Raw genomic sequence first — 17531 nt, 5'->3', positions numbered from 1 at the left:
CCCCTAGTTGATGATTTTTCAACATAGGGTCTCAACTCCCTAGTTGAAGTTATTTTAGACATAGGATCTCCACTCCCTAGTCTCTTTTCCAACATAGGGTCTCAACTCCCTAGTTGATGAGTTTCCAACATAGGGTCTCCACTCCCTAGTTGATGATATTTTAGACATAGGATCTTCACTCCCTAGTCTTTTTTCCAATATAGGGTTTCCACTCCCTAGTTGATAATTTTCCAACATAGGGTCTCCACTCCCTAGTTGATGATATTTTAGATATAGGGCCTCCATTCCCTAGTCTGCTTTTGCAACATAGGGTCTCCACTCCCTAGTTGATGATTATTTTAGACATAGGGTCTCCACTCCCTAGTTGATGATTTTTAGACATAGGGTCTCCACTCCCTAGTCGCTTTTCCAACATAGGGTCTTCACTCCCTAGTTGACATCTTGGTCTCCTTAGTTTCTTTTTTCCTCACCCTGAACATGTTCTAATATCTTGGTAATTTCTACCACTAGTGGAAATGAAGTATCAGTATGTAGCTCCCGAGTCATACAAAATTTTACGATCATAATTAAGTCCTTTAATGAGTCTGTGGACTCGCTCTCTGGCTGTAGGAAGCGAAGTAGGAATATGACGGGCTAACTTATTGAACCTGATGGCATATTATGACACCGTCATGGTGACCTGACGAAATCATTCAAACCCTATGAGCCATGCATTACGGTCACCTCTTCATACCTCACACGAGACACCGTTGAGGTAATGCCTCCAAATCTTCAGCGCATGAACAATGGCTGCCGATTCTAAGTCATGAACAGGATAATTCTTCTCGTGACCTTTCAATTGCCGCGACGCATATGCAATTACCTTGCCATCTTGCATTAATACTGCACCAAGCCCAATGTGAGATGGGTCACAATATACCGTATACGATCCTGAACCTGTGGGTAATACCAACACCAGCGTTGTAGTCAAAGCGGTCTTGAGCTTCTGAAAGCTCAACTCACACTTGTCTGACCATCTAAATGGGGGCACCCTTCTAGGTCAATCTGGTCTTAATAGTTCTTCATAATCAATTAAGAATCGTCAATTAACTTTATGTTAACAAAAATCTCGTTTCAAACCTTCACAATACTAATAATGAGATGCGAGGCATGAAGACCTCATAATTATTTACCCGAATTAATGAGTCACATTTAACGCCACCTGGGCGGGCACCTACCTCGTAGGTTACAACACGAATTTGGCAAGTATGCACAGAGAATTTCATACAAAAAAAAAATTCAAATAAGCCTAGCAAGCTTGACTCCCTATTAGTACTGTAGTACAAAATATAATTTTCACAAGGGAGAATTTAAACACAAGAATTTTATCACAAGGATCTCATCCTTATATAACTTCCACCGCAGCTCATAGCCCGGTTCAAACAAATTAATTTATTTTAAAATACGAGGACCTCGGCCTCAATTCTGAATCACAAGTAATATGCACATCTTGCCAATTGAAACTTTCCATTTTCTCCTTTTAAATAACTTTCGTTAAATAAAATCACAACACATAATGAACCTTACACCGATAGGGCATATAATTCAAAATTTGTAATTAATTATCCGTAAATTACATCAAAACTCACTGAAATGAGTAACAGAAAGCCACATTTAGTCTCGCAGCTCTTATTAGTGACCAACATAGAACGATAGGCGTAATTGTCTCCATAGAACTCCCAACAGGAGTAAAGAACACATTCTAATATCTTGGTAATTTCTACCACTAGTGGAAATGAAGTATCAGTCTGTAGCTCCCGAGTCATACAAAATTTGACGATCATAATTAAGTCCTTTAATGAGTCTGTGGACTCGCTCTCTGGCTGGCGGAAGCGAAGTAGGAATATGACGGGCTAACTTATTGAACCTGATGGCATATTATGACACATTCATGGTGACCTGACGAAATCGTTCAAACCCTATGCGCCATGCATTACGGAGAGTCCGTGAAACAAACTCTTTCAAAAGCATTTATGAGAGTCGAGCCAAGTGGGCGATGTTGTATTGACTGATCTGCCCTCTTCATAGGCTTGCCACAGACACCTATGGAGAATTATCTGTCCCAAGGCCAATTTCTTCTTTTGTTATGCTGACTAAACACTGTTGAGCTGACCCATTTCTTAACATACTCTTCGATTCTTCTTTGGGGTAAACTTTACCCCTATTTATATACAATGATCACAAAAGTAGAGCTCCATACATACAATTCTTAGTCCAGAATCTCTTCAACCACTGTACTTCCTCCGAAGCACCCCAAAATCAGCAACCGTGATGTCCATGTTGAGTAGATCTGTAAATTAATGTTGTTTCTCTAACTCCTTTGGTATTGAAGTATAAGCTTATTATGGAGGCAGACATACCGCAAGTCCCAACCTTATCCTCTACAAAATCTCGGGCCTTAAACACATGTAAATTTTGGGAGAAACTTTCAGTACCACATATATACATTTCAGGCCAAACCTGATATAACACATGACTCGCAATCCATTCATTGATAGTGGACTCCCCCACTCGGCGCGAAGTCATAGTTTACCACGTCTGATAGTCCACAATACTAACCTTTACCACTCGTATAAATCAACCAGATGCCAAGGTACGTTGCACCCCCCACATTATTCACTGGGTGATCTCTTTATACGTCCGCATCTTCAGTCTGAATCATATGTTGAGGCAATGTTTGAGCATCTCTGGCTCCCTCGTAGTTCATCTGCTGCATCACGAACCTTCGACGCACAATTGATACCGAGTGCAAAATGTCATACACGAGTAGATACAAAGGAATACGAGATATATGTTTCAAGCAAAAATCAATGCCGCACGATAAGGAATGAAAGAAGTGATATTGTTCCTAAACTTCATAGCCTCTGAGAGATAAGTACAGACGTCTCTGTACCGATACTTTAGACTCTACTAAGTTTACTCGTGACTCGTGAGACCTATGTAACCTAGTGCTTTGATACTAACTGTCACGACCCGAAATTTACACCGACGGGACCGTGATGGTGCCTAACATTTTATTTGCTAGGAAAGCCAACGTTAGAGAATCATTAACCAATTCCTTATTTCCATTCAGTAATTAACAATAATTAACTAAGATAAAATATATTAAGTGCGGAATATCATAAAACTGCGTTAATTACTACCACCCGGATCTGGAGTCACAATTCACGTGCATTATAGAATTTACTACAAGTAATAGTCTAAAAGAAATGTAACTGTCTAAATGAAAGAAACAGTAGAACAGAAAAGATAGATAGGGACTTCAAGGTCTGTGAACGCCGACAGATCTACCTTGAGTCTCCAGACAGCGGACCAATAGCAAAATCTCAATCAACCCGAACTGGTATCAAAATCTGCACAGAAAGTGCAGAGTGCAGTATCAGTACAACCGACCCCATGTACTGGTAAGTGTCGAGCCTAACCTCGACGAAGTAGTGACGAGGCTAAGGCAAGGCTCCTACAATCAACATATACAATTTAACAGTATATATACAACTAACAGAAATGAAGAACTAAACAGGAAAGGTCGGGAGGGGAACATACTGAGGGGAATACAAGATAAAGAACTACAACAGAATGATCACCGGAGCAGTCAATATACCATGAATCAACAGGAATAGTGAATACAGTAAGGAAAAATACACGGCATCACCCTTCGTGATTTTACTCTAAATCTCACCATAAAAATCAATAGAAACGGCACGGTATCACCCTTCGTGCATTAACACTCACAATATGGCACGGCATCACCCTTCGTCATTAACACTCACAATATGGATAAGACAAAAAACAATTAGAAAGAATCTAATATAAAATTTACAACCAAGCGTTTGTAGTCCAACGGTTAGGATAATTACCTTCCAAGCAATAGATCCGGGTTCAACTCCCGGCAGACGCATTTCTTTTTTTGTTTTCCATACGGTATCTGTTTCGGGGCAGAGGCGGCTCAACACAATTCGAGGCCTAAAATCAAACTTGTGATGACCTAAAATGTCATCTTTAAATTTAATAATTAATTCTGTGTTCTAAGACCTCGAAAAGCACCATGTATAATTCCTCGATTTTCGTGCATAGTCCGTATAATTTATTGAAAAACTTTATGTGAAATAAAGCTTTAAAACTCAACTGAGTTGACTTTGTTCAACATTTTGAGCAAAGGGACCCGGATCAGTATTTTGACAATTCCGGTAGGTCCGTATCGTGATTTGGGACTTGGGCGTAAGCCCGGAATCGAATTCCGAGGTCCCTAGCCCGAGATATGGAATTTTGATAAAAAATTAAAAGTTTGAAAGCTTAATGATTTTTAAGAAATTACTGAAGTTGGATTTATTGACCTCGGGTCCATATTTTATTTTCGGAGCCCGGTATAGGTCTACTATAATATTTATGACTTATCTGCCGAATTTGGTGAGAATCGGAGTTGATTTGACGTGATTCGGACGTCCAGTTGTAAGAATATAAGATTTAAAGTTTTCTTGAAAATTTTCTTTGAATTGGTGTCCGATTCGTAGTTCTAGGTATTATTTTGGCGATTTGATCACGCGAGCAAGTTCGTATGATGTTTTAAGACTTGTGTGCATGTTTGGTTTGGAGCCCCGAGGGCTCGGGTGAGTTTTGGATAGGATACGGGATGATTTTGAACTTAGAAAATCTGGTTTTTCTGCAACTTCAGGCTTCTGGTATTTCTTTCATCATGTTCGCGAATGTACTCTCGCGAACGCGAAGAGCAAAATGGGCTGGCTGAATTTTCCTTCTTCGCTAACGCGAAGATTGGGTCGCGAATACGAAGCTATGGGTACTTTACCCTTCGCGAACGCGACCAGCTCAACACGAACGCGAAGGTTTAGAGGCTTGGGGGAGGGGTCAGTTGTCCTTCTACACGAACGCGAGCACTTGCACGCGAAGGCCAGGGGTAAAAAGCCTTCGCGAACGCGAAGGAGGACTCGCAAACGCGAAAGCCACGGGCTGCTATTCATCGCGAACGCGACAGGACCTTCGTGAAAGCGAAGAAAGCCTGACGCCTGTGACTTAAAACAGAACCAAAACGGGTTTTTTTCATTTTTCACAAACCCTCAATTATAACTCGTTTTAGGGGCGATTTCTAAGGAATTGTTTTCACGATTTCGAATTGGGTAAGTGTTCTTTTATCATATGGTGATTGTATTTCATAAATCTAAGTCTATATTCATCATTTATTTCGGATTTAGACAGAAGAAATTGAAATTTTAATAAAAGTTTTCAAAAACGAAAAAAAATTAGATTTGAAATCCATTTGGCATCGGAATTGAATAATTTTTGTATGGTTGGACTTATCTCAGAATGTGTGTTTGAATTTCGCAAGTTTTTCCGAAATTTGAGACGTGGGTCCCACAGCCGAATATTTTAATGAATTTCGAATTTTTATTCCGAAAATTTATAAATTCATATGGAATTAATTCCTATGATTCGTATTGAGTATATCGAATTATTTGTGAATAGATTTGAAGCTTTTTGAGACAAATTTAAAAAGAAAAGTTATGGTCGAGTAATTGATTGGAATTTGCAAAGCGAGGTAAGTGTCGTGGTTAACCTTGACTTGAGGGAATTGAACCCTTAAATTATTTGTTATGTGAAATGTATGTGAATGACGTATAGGCGAGGTGACGAGTGTCTATACGTCGTCAAATTAATTGTTTGCGTTTTTACTTGAAAAATCATATATTATTTTAAATTACGAATTAATTGTTATAATATTTGTTTCTCTCCTATTATTTATCAAATATTAATTCTTAAATTCCTGCATTAATTGTTACATGCTATTTGAATTATGTGCCTTAATTGTTATTTGACATTTAGCATATTAAATATTAAACTTTATATTTTCTCTCTAAATTCTATAATAATTTGCTATTTGTATTTGTTTTTTCGTAATTAAATCATAATTGTGAGCACCTAATTGTTTACTATATTTGAATTTTTATCACCTTCTACAATGTAAATATTTTTATAAATTTAATATATATATTTTTTAGATTTGTTACATTTTTTTTAGGTGTAAAAATTAATAATAATTTAAAAACTCAATTATTAATATTAGTATTATCTTTATTTTTATCTTTATTTTAAATAAAATGAATTAAAACATCGAAAATAAATAAAAATTAATTAATTTTTTTTAAAAAACAAATTTCGGATGGGAATTAAAAAATAGGAAAAGTAGAAATATAAAATTAAAAAGTAAAAGTAAAAGTAGGTGAAAATTGTTTAATAAAAAAAATAAAATAAGTGGAAAATAAAAAAAGAAAAGTATAAAAGTTGAAATTTAAAAATAATTAACATAAAAAAAGTAAGAAATTAAAAAATAAAAGTAAAGGAAAGTGGAGAATTATTTTTTATTTTTTTAAAAAAAAATGAGAAGTGGGAATTAGTTTTTAATTAAAAAATAAAAAAATAAACAAATAAAAAAATCTGAAAAAATTTTGAAAGTTTTTCTATAAATAGAAGAGAAATGTGAGGAGGAAAAAGGGAGAAGGAAAAAAAATAGGGAGGAAGAAATTGAGAGAAATTTATTTTCTTTTTCTATGATAAGGAAATTTCTACTCGTGTCATTCTTTCTTCGTCTTTCTTTCGAAAAATCTAGCAAAATCACCCCCCCCCCCCCCCAAAAAAATAGCTTTAAACCCAGCAAAAATAAGCCACTAAATCACCGGTTTTGCAAGGTCGATCAAGGTTACAAGTCGCAATTTTTTGTTCGAGGTTTCGTGGCCGGTGAAAGCTCCAGTCTGTGAGCACCTAATTTTTTACCATACTTGTGATTTTTCAACACTTTTTAGTATGTAAATAATTTTAAGTTTAATCTACATATTTTAACCTTAACTTCATTTTTAGTAGGTTTATTTAAGAAAATTAAAAATCACAAAAATTATATGTTCTTGATTTTAAAATATTTAGCTAATATTTTTATTTTACACTCTTAAAAAATATATTAATTAAAGCAAGAGTCAATGAGTCATTTCCATGTGGCAAGATTCTTCCTTATCTTTTTTCAGATTCTTTTAGGCTAGCAAAAATTCCAGAAACCCAAAAATACAAAAAATATTTTTTCAGTTTCTTCTATTTGAATTTTTGTTTCCAAAAATGGTTAAAGTTGAGTGATTAAGTTGAGGATTGAAACCGACTCGAGTTTCCATTCAAGGTATTCGGTCGAGGTCGAGTTTTGCCGGTCTGAGCTCTTGTGTCATCTCCATAGCTGTTTGATTTGAATTTCATCACTGTTTCGTGCATACAGTTGGTCCAAGCATGTATTTGGACTCACTATTTTACTTGTTTAAAGAAAGCACATCTCAGGTGCATTTTTTTGACATCCTTCTCTTCTATTTTCGTGACCTTATATGCTTGTGAATTTTTTGTCGGGTTGATCGTGTGAGCTGATGTTATTTCACCTTAACATAGTTTAGTCTCATCTATGCTTCCTGTGTTGGATCTTTTGAGTTCAAATTAATTGCTCTTGGTTGAAAATTGCAGCAATCGGCATGTCCTCTTCGCTTAGTAAATCTGTTTGTTATTGATTTCCCTGTGCCATAGTTTAATTAGTTTAGATCACAAATTGATAGTGCAGAACAGTGTTCGGATTCGAAAGAAGTAGAATTAAAATATCACGTTCACTAATTTATCGCTTTAATTAAGTCCTTCGGCAAAAATAGATAGTTTCAAGTTTCGTTTTGGATTCAGTTTGTTATTTGAAGTTTCCTAGTTTGAAATTAGTTTCTGGATCTCTGTGTGGGGAAGTTTCTTTTGTTTCTTCTCAGATAGCGTTTTCAAAAGAAATCGAACAAGATTTTTATTTGAGGCTTACATATCACCGTTGAAATCCACCAATGCAACTAAAATGCTTTTTCTGAAAAACTATTTCCATTTATGCTTAGATTGAGTCCACACTTTGATTTTGAAGTCAATACAACACTTCAGTTAACTAATTTTTTGGGATTTAAAATGATTTTTCATGGATTACATTTTATTTTATTTGGTTGATTTGGTTTGAAGTCTTTCTAACTCATTGATCAAGATATATGTTCATTCTACTTCCTGCTAAGTCGAATGATGATTAACAACACTCGTGGGTCACAATTATTAAAATAGTGCATTCAGTGATTAATATTGTTAAGTATGTATTACTCTTATCTGTTAGGCCAAATTTAGGCAGAAACTATGTGAATTGTTTATGTTTTGTTCACCCGTTTTGCCTAGAGTTCATTAATCTCAAAGCCCTAGAAAAATATTTAAACTCACGAACATCGTAGCTTGCCTTAGGCGCGATTAATAAATAAATCATCGTGACTATGGGTACGGTTCCCGTGGCATAGTCATGATACGTAATCCCCAATTCGAGTGTGCGTTTTACGTGACTCGGTCATTACTCCGAATAATAATAAAAATAAGCATGTCGTCAATCGCGGGTGCATTTCATGTGGCGCGGTTTGTGACGTGTGCCAAAACGACAAGTGTACGATATCGTGACTTGTTCCAGAAATAATTCCATAAATAATTAAAAGCGGTTAAAAAGCTAAAATGCACAATAGGTTATAAATATGTATTAATAGGATAATTAGGCCAATTATTAATAGTTGAGCGACCGTGCTAAAATCACGGAATTCGGGAGTGCCTCACACCTTCTCCCGGGTTAACAGAATTACTTACCCAGTCTTCTGTGTTCGCAGACCATAAATAGAGTCAAATTTCTTCGATTTGGGATTTAAAATAAACCGGTGACTTGGGACACCATAAATTATTCCAAGTGGCGACTCTGATCAAATAAATAATCCCATTTCGATTATTCTGACTTTAATTGAAAAAACTCCCCTTATCCCCTATCCCCCTTCGGGAAAAAGGAGGTGTGACACAGTCAACACTCGTCGAATTGTTTAGCGCTCTTGTAATTTCAACTCTGTTAATTTATATCAAAGATCCGTTATTTTCCTTTCTTCACTGATTATAATTGTCCATTTACCTTTTTATCTATTGGTGTGATAATTGGGCAGCATGAAGTAGTAGTTCACTCTATTGATATTTGGATCATTTGAATCTGATTGTTTCCTTGTTCATATGTTTATTGGATCATGATGTTAATTTTAGAGTTGCAAAGTTTTGTTTTGAGTTAATTTAACCGGATAGAGGGTCTATTGAATCACTGTAGTTTGGCTTGTTTACTAATTTTGTTCATGAGATTGTGGTGTCATTAGTTTTGTTTAAGAAATGTACAGAATATGGGATATTGGGTTGGATAATTTGCTTGGGCCATGATTTGTTTCTAAGGAAATTGGTTTTTGGGCTGTTGGAGAAAAAAAGATTTTAGGCCAAAAGATTTAGTCTCATGAGGCCCAAAGTAATAAATAACATAGTTGGCTCATCTTTCTCTAAACTAGCCCACTTTTCTATAAATAATAAATTCAATTCTTCCACAAATAATTACATGCCTCATGGCCTTACAATAATCTCAAAATTAGTAATTGAATAATATTCGAACATTGTAGCTTGCTTTAGGCGCGATTAATAATAAATCATCATGACTGTGGGTATGGTTCCCGTGGCATGGTCACGATACGTAATCCCCAATTCGAGTGTGTGTTTCACGTGAATCGACCAAAACTTCAAACAATAATAAATAAAATTAAACACGTTGTAGATTGCGGGTGTGTTTCACGTGACATGATTTAGGATTTGCGATGTGTATAAACAACGAGTGTATGACAACGTAACTCATCTCATATTAATTCCATAAAAGTTTAAAATACAGTAATGTAATAAAAGCGGTAAAAGGAATAAAAATGTACATATAGGTTTAAAACATATATTAAATCAGATAACTAGGCCAATTATTAATAGTTGAGCGACCGTGCTAAAACCACGAAACTCAGGAGTGCTTCACACCTTCTCTCGAGTTAACAGAATTTCTTACCCGGTCTTCTGTGTTCGCAGACCAAAAATAAGAGTCAAATTTCCTCGATTTGGGATTCTAAAATAAATCTGTGACTTGGGACACCATAACTTATTCCAAGTGGCGACTCTGAATTAAATAAATAATCTCATTTCGATTAATGTCACTTAAATTGGGAGAACTCCATATCCCCTATCCCCTATCCCCTCGGGAAAAAGGAGGTGTGACAGCTCTGACGACTCTGCTGGGGACAAGAACCCAGAATCTCTGGTTCAGGGTTCAGAATTCGAGTGTAGAATAATTGTTATACTTGGCTTTTGTTTATTATCTGATTTTTACGTGTTTGAGCCTAATGTGCTAAATGTCGCTTTTTACCTCTTTGATATTGCCGTGAACTATATATAAAATTGTTACGACACCCTTCTTCTCTCTGAGTCTTCTAAATCACCTCTAATTTTAGAACGAGGATCGGACAAGTTGCAAAGCCGGTGAAGCTTCTGTATTCCCGGTACGCTGCCCCCCGGCTCGAGTTGTCCGCTTTGGTAAGCCAAGTCTAGAACAACACACCCAGAATTTAAACCTAGAATAACATAGCCTCACGTCGGATCTCCAGTGGGAGCGTTTGTTTGTATCACGCGTATTTGACTTTGGGGACTCAACACAAGGGTTGGGTCCGTCTAGGACAGGTGTACCCAATATAAAAGACCATCCTGATGCATGTTTACGTGCTACTTGTGCATATATTTGTTTCGGCTTGCATGTTGACCGGTTTCTAGAATAGGGAAAGAAAGTGAAAAAAAAAATCAAATAAAAAAAACAAGAGTGAAAGGTAGGTATTTGAAAAAATCTGAAACTCTACCGAAAGTTTGAAAAAAAAAAAAAAAATAAGCCAATATTTTCAAAAGTCATGCTTCTTCCCCTGTTCCGTCAAAACTGACCGAACTACGTGGGTCTGATTCTCACCGGATGGGAGATACGTAGGCAAAACCGGCCCCAATTTTCAAAAATTCAAAAATATTTTTCCTTAATTCCTTCTTTATAAGTTTTTCTTTGACACATAAAATCCAAAATTTTTCCTTCTTTTATAGAAGTTTTTCTTTTGGAAATTTAAAAAAAAAGTCAAAATCCAAAAATATTTTTCTTTAATTCATTCTTTAGAAGTTTTTCCTTAGAAAAACCCAAATAAAAAAAATTTAAAACCAAAAAAAAAAAATTATTTCTTTATAGAAGTCTTTCATTTGAAAAAAGAAACAAATTAATTCAAAATCCAAAAATATTTAGAAGTCTTTCTCCCAAAATATTTTTACAAAAATCCAAAATAATATTTTCTTTCTTTTCAAAAAATTTCAAAAAAACAAAACAAGGAAATCGAAATCAAAAAAAAATTCTTTCTTCTTTATAAGTCTTTCGAAAATAAAAAATAAAAAATTCAAAATCCAGAAAAAAAAAAGAGTTAGTTTATTTACTTTATTCCTAATCTTCCCGAACTACGCAAGATCTGATTCATATGGAATCATGATACGTAGGCAATCCCCATCGGATTCGATCATTGACATCAAATAAACTGAGAGAAAAAAAAAGGAGTGACAAAAATAACCAAAAAAAAAAAACAAAGAGCGAAAAAAAAAAAAAGCAAGACTTAAAAATCCAAAAAAAGAACTCTGTGTCCAGATTGACAAAGAAAAATTGCGGAATATTTTTGTGAATATGCTGTCATATGGCGCGAGCAAGCCGCCAGGGAAAAGCCTCCAATGGACGAAACAGAAATGGTTACGGTCTTCCTACAGGCCCAAGAGGTGAACTACTTCTAGAACATGATGTCTGCTATGGGTAATCCGTTCGCCGAGGCTATCAAAATTGGGGAGATGGTCGAAAATGGTTTAAAAACGGGCCAAATGTTGAGTCATGCTTCCTTTAAGGCCACATCACAGGCCGTTCAGAGTGGTTCGGAGGGTTTGATGAACAGAAATTGGAGAGATGAGGAATTTGATACGGCACTGAAGGCCCTTACAGCCCTTGCCGAGATAGAGGAAAAGCCAAAAATGGTCGCCAAGCCTGAAAGTTCCCTATCAGACGGGAGTCTCAGTAGCGAGTCTTGCTATCCTTTCTGCATCCGGATTATCTCAGGGTGTGATCCAGATATTTTACTTTATTGTCTTACTTTCCGTTGTAAACCCATCTATCTTTAAAATTGAAAAAAAAAATCAATCGAAATCAAAAAAAAGAAGAACAAAATCAAATGAAATTAATATTTCATTGTCCAGTAATGTCTCTTTTCTTAATTTTGTCACTTCTCTTATTCTTTTTTCAGTTCTATTAAATGCAGATTTCAATAACATGACATGCTTGCAAACTTCATGCCCCGATCCTAAAACGTTGTCAGACTTCAAATAATGAATCAAGAATCAGAATGCAATGAAGATAGGTTTAAGGAAATAAAATAAAGAATCGGAACAGCTAAAGGAAAATTGGCTTCAGGTTGGAATGGTCCATACATTGCACAAGAGTTCTACCAAAAGAGAGCGGTGTACTTGGGACACATCAAAGAAAATATCTCTGAAACAACTGTCAATGCAGGTGCAGTCAAAATGTACTATGTTGGATCCTCTATATAGCATTAATATTCTCCGGTTGGGATGAAGAAGGCTTTCTTTCTCACTATCCAAACATTAACCCTTTGCAAACTCTTTTGAGCCGGCTCCAATTCTTTGATTACCCTCATTGGAACCCGGAAGTCATTATTGAAAAATAAAATGAATGAAAAAAGAAAAAAAATGAAAAGAGAAGAAAAAGAAATATACAAAAAAAAGGAAGAAAAGACAAAGAAAATGAAATGAAAAATGAAAAAGAAAAGAGAAAAAAGAAAAGGAAAAAGAAAGAGAAGAAACCAAAACAGAAAAGAAAACCAAAACAAAAGAGAATCAAAAATAAAGTTCTCATCCTTGAACTACGTTTGACTTGATTCCGAAAGGATACGTAGGCAGCCTCTCTCTGGGGTTCAGTCACACCAAAATAAATATCCACATTCCCCAAAAGTTGAAAATGGGGCAGAATTTATAATGGTTTGGCGATGGTTTTGTATGAAAGGTTCCAAAGTTGTAATTCAATCCAAATCCTTTTTACCCAAATCCTTTTCAAGTCCTTCCGATCAATCGGCAAAGAGATTCAAAATAGGAGGATACAGTTACCCAGATCTGATACAACAAAATAAGAGAAATAAAATGAGAGAGGTTTATCGGTGAAAACCCTCACGGGCACCGTAAGGCGATGGTAAGCAGAGAAATTCAAAAATGAGAGAGTCTTGTTAGTGAAAACTCGCAAAGATGATAAGGCGATGGTGAGAAGAGAAATGAGAGAGGCCAGCTGGTGAAAACCTGCAAAGGGCGCCACAAATCGAAAAGAGGATCCTCACAGTCACTGGCATCGACACAGTCCTAGGCAAAGTTTCTCAGTCTCAAGGCAAGAGTTGTGATGAATTTCTGAGAGTTGGACGGCTTACACAGATCAGGCATCTAGTCCAAGAGGCATGTCATGTTCATTGAAGTTCGTATACACTCCAGATAAGTCCTTCTTTCTTTTCCATGAAAGGGATACCTCTCGTCTAAATTCATTTGTACATTCAATTGTTTGCTTTTCTTTGAATCCTTTCGGCCTAACTCTATTTCGAAACTAAGACAAAGAAAGGATGGCAAGACTGACTTACAGGGTTCTCACTTGATACAAGCCAATATGCAAAAAAGGCACCCAGCCTCGGCAGGGGCATCAAGTCGACTCCGACTGGCCATGGTGGCTGATGCTTCAAAATCAAAAACTGTTGAAAGAGGAAATTCAAAGTTAAATGCCCACAAAGGCAAAATAAAGTTGGAAAGGTTAAGTCCCACGTGACTGACCGTCATGGCAAAGTCTGGAAAAGCCAGAGGTTCTCCAAGGTTAGAAATACAATCGGTATTCAGGAAACAACCAGTTGTAGTTGAAAGGGCCGAGATCAAGTGACTGAAACAATCAAGGCCACAAAACCAACCACCGTTTCAAACTGACAAATTGTTCTTTGTTTGAAAAAATAGGAAACAAGTGCAATCCAAAAGCAACCTTACAAGAAGCAGGTGCAACTAAAAAGAAATTGCGCAAAGGCTAGAAACAATTTTGCAGCAACCACTCCAAAAGGGAAGTCTCCTCCAAATTTTTTTTTCCGCATTTACTCATTCTCTGAAATAAAATAAAAATGATGAAAAGAAAAAAAAGAAAAATTTTAAAATCATGCTAGTATAGAGTCTCCAATCCCTAGCTGCATTTTTTCAACATAGGATCTCCACTCCCTAGTTGATTTTATTTTAGATATAGAGTCTCAAATCTCTAGTCTCTTTTCCAACATAGGGTCTCCACCCCCTAGTTGATGATTTTCCAATATAGGGTCTCCACTCCCTTGTTGAAGTTATTTTAGACATAGGGTCTCTACTCCCTAGTCTCTTTTCCAACATAGGGTCTCAACTCCCTAGTTGATGAGTTTCCAACATAGGGTCTTCACTCCCTGGCATCATATTTTAGACATAGGGTCTCCACTCCATAGTCTTTTTTCCAACATAGGGTCTCCACTCCCTAGTTGATGATTTTCCAACATAGGGTCTCCACTCCCTAGTTGATGATATTTTAGACATAGGGCCTCCACTCCCTAGTCTACTTTTGCAACATAGGGTCTCCACTCCCTAGTTGATGATTATTTTAGACATAGGGTCTCCACTTCCTAGTTGATGATTTTTAGACATAGGATCTCCACTCCCTAGTCGCTTTTCCAACATAGGGTCTTCACTCCCTAGTTGATGTTTTTAGACATAAGGTCTCCACTCCCTAGTCGCTTTTCCAACATAGGGTCTGCACTCCCTAGTTGCTGATTTTTAGACATAGGGTATCCACTCCCTAGTCGCTTTTCCAACATAGGGTCTCCACTCCCTAGTTGATTTTTAGACATAGGGTCTCCACTCCCTAGTCACTCTTCCAACTTAGGGTCTTCACTCCCTAGTTGATGTTTTTAGACATAGGGTCTCCACTCCCTAGTCGTTTTTCCAACATAGGGTCTTCACTCCCTAGTTGCTGATTTTTAGACATAGGGTCTCCACTCCCTAGTCGCTTTTCCAACATAGGGTCTTCACTCCCTAGTTGATTTTATAGACATAGGGTCTCCACTCCTTAGTATCTTTTCCAACATAGGGTCTCCACTCCCTAGCTAATATATTTAGACATAGGGTCTCCACTCCCTAGCTGCGTTTTCCAACATAAGGTTTCCACTCCCTAGTTGAGATTATTTTAGACATAGGGTCTCCACTCCCTAGTTGATGTTTTTAGACATAGGGTCTTCAATCCCTAGCTGCGTTTTCCAACATAAGGTTTCCACTCCCTAGTTGAGATTATTTTAGATATAAGGTCTCCACTCCCTAGTCTTTTTTCCAACATAGGGTCTCCACTCCCTAGTTGAATTTATTTTAGACATAGGGTCTCCACTCCCTAGTCGCTTTTCCAATATAGGGTCTTCACTCCCTAGTTGATTTTATTTTAGACATAGGGTCTCAACTCCCTAGTCTCTTTTCCAACATAGGGTCTCAACTCTCTAGTTGATTTTATTTTAAACATAGGGTCTTCACTCCCTAGTTGATTTTATTTCAGACATAGGGTCTCCACTCCCTAATCTATTTTCCAACATAGGGTCTCCACTCCCTAGTTGATGTTTTTAGACATAGGGTCTCCATTCCCTAGTCTACTTTTCCAACATAGGGTCTCCACTCCCTAGTTGATAATTAGTTTAGACATAGGATCTCCACTCCCTAGTCGCTTTTCCATCATAGGGTCTCCACTCCCTAGTTGATGTTTTTAGATATAGGGTCTCCACTCCCTAGTCTGTTTTTCCAACATAGGGTCTTCACTCCCTAGTTGATATTTTTAGACATAGGGTCTCCACTCCTTAGTCTACTTTTCAAACATAGGGTCTCCACTCCCTAGTTGATGTTTTTAAACATAGGGTCTCCACTCTCTAGTCTGTTTTTCCAACATAGGGTCTCCACTCCCTAGTTGATGATTATTTTAAACATAGGGTCTTCACTCCCTAGTTGATGTTTATAGATATAGGGTCTCCACTCCTTAGTCTGCTTTTCCAACATAGACTCCCTAGTTGATGATTATTTTAGGCATAAGGTCTTCACTCCCTAGTTAATGATTATTTTAGACATAAGGTCTTCACTCCCTAGTCACTTTTCCAACATAGGGTCTCCACTCCCTAGTTGAAGTTATTTCCAACATAGGGTCTCCACTCCCTAGTTGAAGTTATTTTGGAGATATGGTCTCCACTCCCTACTCTCTTTTCCAACATAGGGTCTCCACTCCCTAGTTGAAGTTATTTTGGACATAAGGTCTCCACTCCCTAGTCTCTTTCCCAACATAGGGTCTCCACTCCCTAGTTGATTTTATTTCCCGCATTTACTCATTCTCTGAAATAAAATAAAAATGATGAAAAGAAAAAAAAAGAAGAAAAATTTAAAAATCATGCTAGTATAGAGTCTCCAATCCCTAGCTGCATTTTTCCAACATAAGGTCTCCACTCCCTAGTTGATTTTATTTTAGATATAGGGTCTCCAATCCCTAGTCTCTTTTCCAGCATAGGGTCTCCAACCCCTAGTTGATGATTTTCCAACATAGGGTCTCCACTCCCTATTTGAAGTTATTTTAGACATATGGTCTCCACTCCCTAGTCTCTTTTCCAACATAGGGTCTCAACTCCCTAGTTGATGAGTTTACAACATAGGATCTCCACTCCCTAGTTGATGATATTTTAGACATAGGGTCTCCACTCCCTAGTCTTTTTTCCAACATAGGGTCTCCACTCCCTAGTTGATGATTTTCCAACATAGGGTCTCCGCTCCCTAGTTGATGATATTTTAGACATAGGGCCTCCACTCCCTAGTATGCTTTTGGAACATAGGGTCTCCACTCCCTAGTTGATGATTATTTTAGACATAGGGTCTCCACTCCTTAGTTGATGATTTTTAGACATAGTGTCTCCACTCCCTAGTCACTTTTCCAACATAGGGTCTTCACTCCCTTGTTGATATTTTTAGACATAGGGTCTCCACTCCCTAGTCGCTTTTCCAACATAGGGTCTCTATTCCCTAGTTGATTTTTAGACATAGGGTCTTCACTCCCTAGTCACTTTTCCAACATAGGATCTTTCTATTCCCTAGTTGATTTTTAGACATAGGGTCTTCACTCCCTAGTCACTTTTCCAACATAGGATCTTCACTCCCTAGTTGATATTTTTAGACATAGGGTCTCCACTCCCTAGTCGTTTTTCCAACATAGGGTCTCCATTCCATAGTTGCTGATTTTTAGACAGGGGGTCTCCACTCCCTAGTCGCTTTTCCAACATAGGGTCTTTACTCCCTAGTTGATTTTTTAGACATAGGGTCTCCATTCCTTAGTCTCTTTTCCAACAATGGGTCTCCACTCCCTAGTTAATATATTTAGACATAGGGTCTCCACTCCCTAGTCGCTTTTCCAACATAGGGTCTCAACTCCTTAGTTGATGATTTTTAGA

The 17531-nt window shown here is 37.0% G+C and overlaps 1 non-coding gene across 1 annotated transcript; it reads left to right on the top strand.

The window, feature by feature from the left end:
- The first annotated feature begins 3865 nt into the window (after positions 1–3865).
- Positions 3866–3937, top strand: TRNAG-UCC (transfer RNA glycine (anticodon UCC)). Its single transcript has one exon. It is a non-coding gene; the product is annotated as a tRNA-Gly (tRNA).
- Positions 3938–17531: the final 13594 nt, after the last annotated feature.

Source organism: Nicotiana tomentosiformis, chromosome 1 (genome assembly GCF_000390325.3).
Source record: "Nicotiana tomentosiformis chromosome 1, ASM39032v3, whole genome shotgun sequence".
Lineage (NCBI taxonomy): Eukaryota > Viridiplantae > Streptophyta > Magnoliopsida > Solanales > Solanaceae > Nicotiana > Nicotiana tomentosiformis.
The sequence above is the reverse complement of the archived record's forward strand: the minus strand, read 5'-3'. Positions and strand labels throughout refer to the sequence as shown.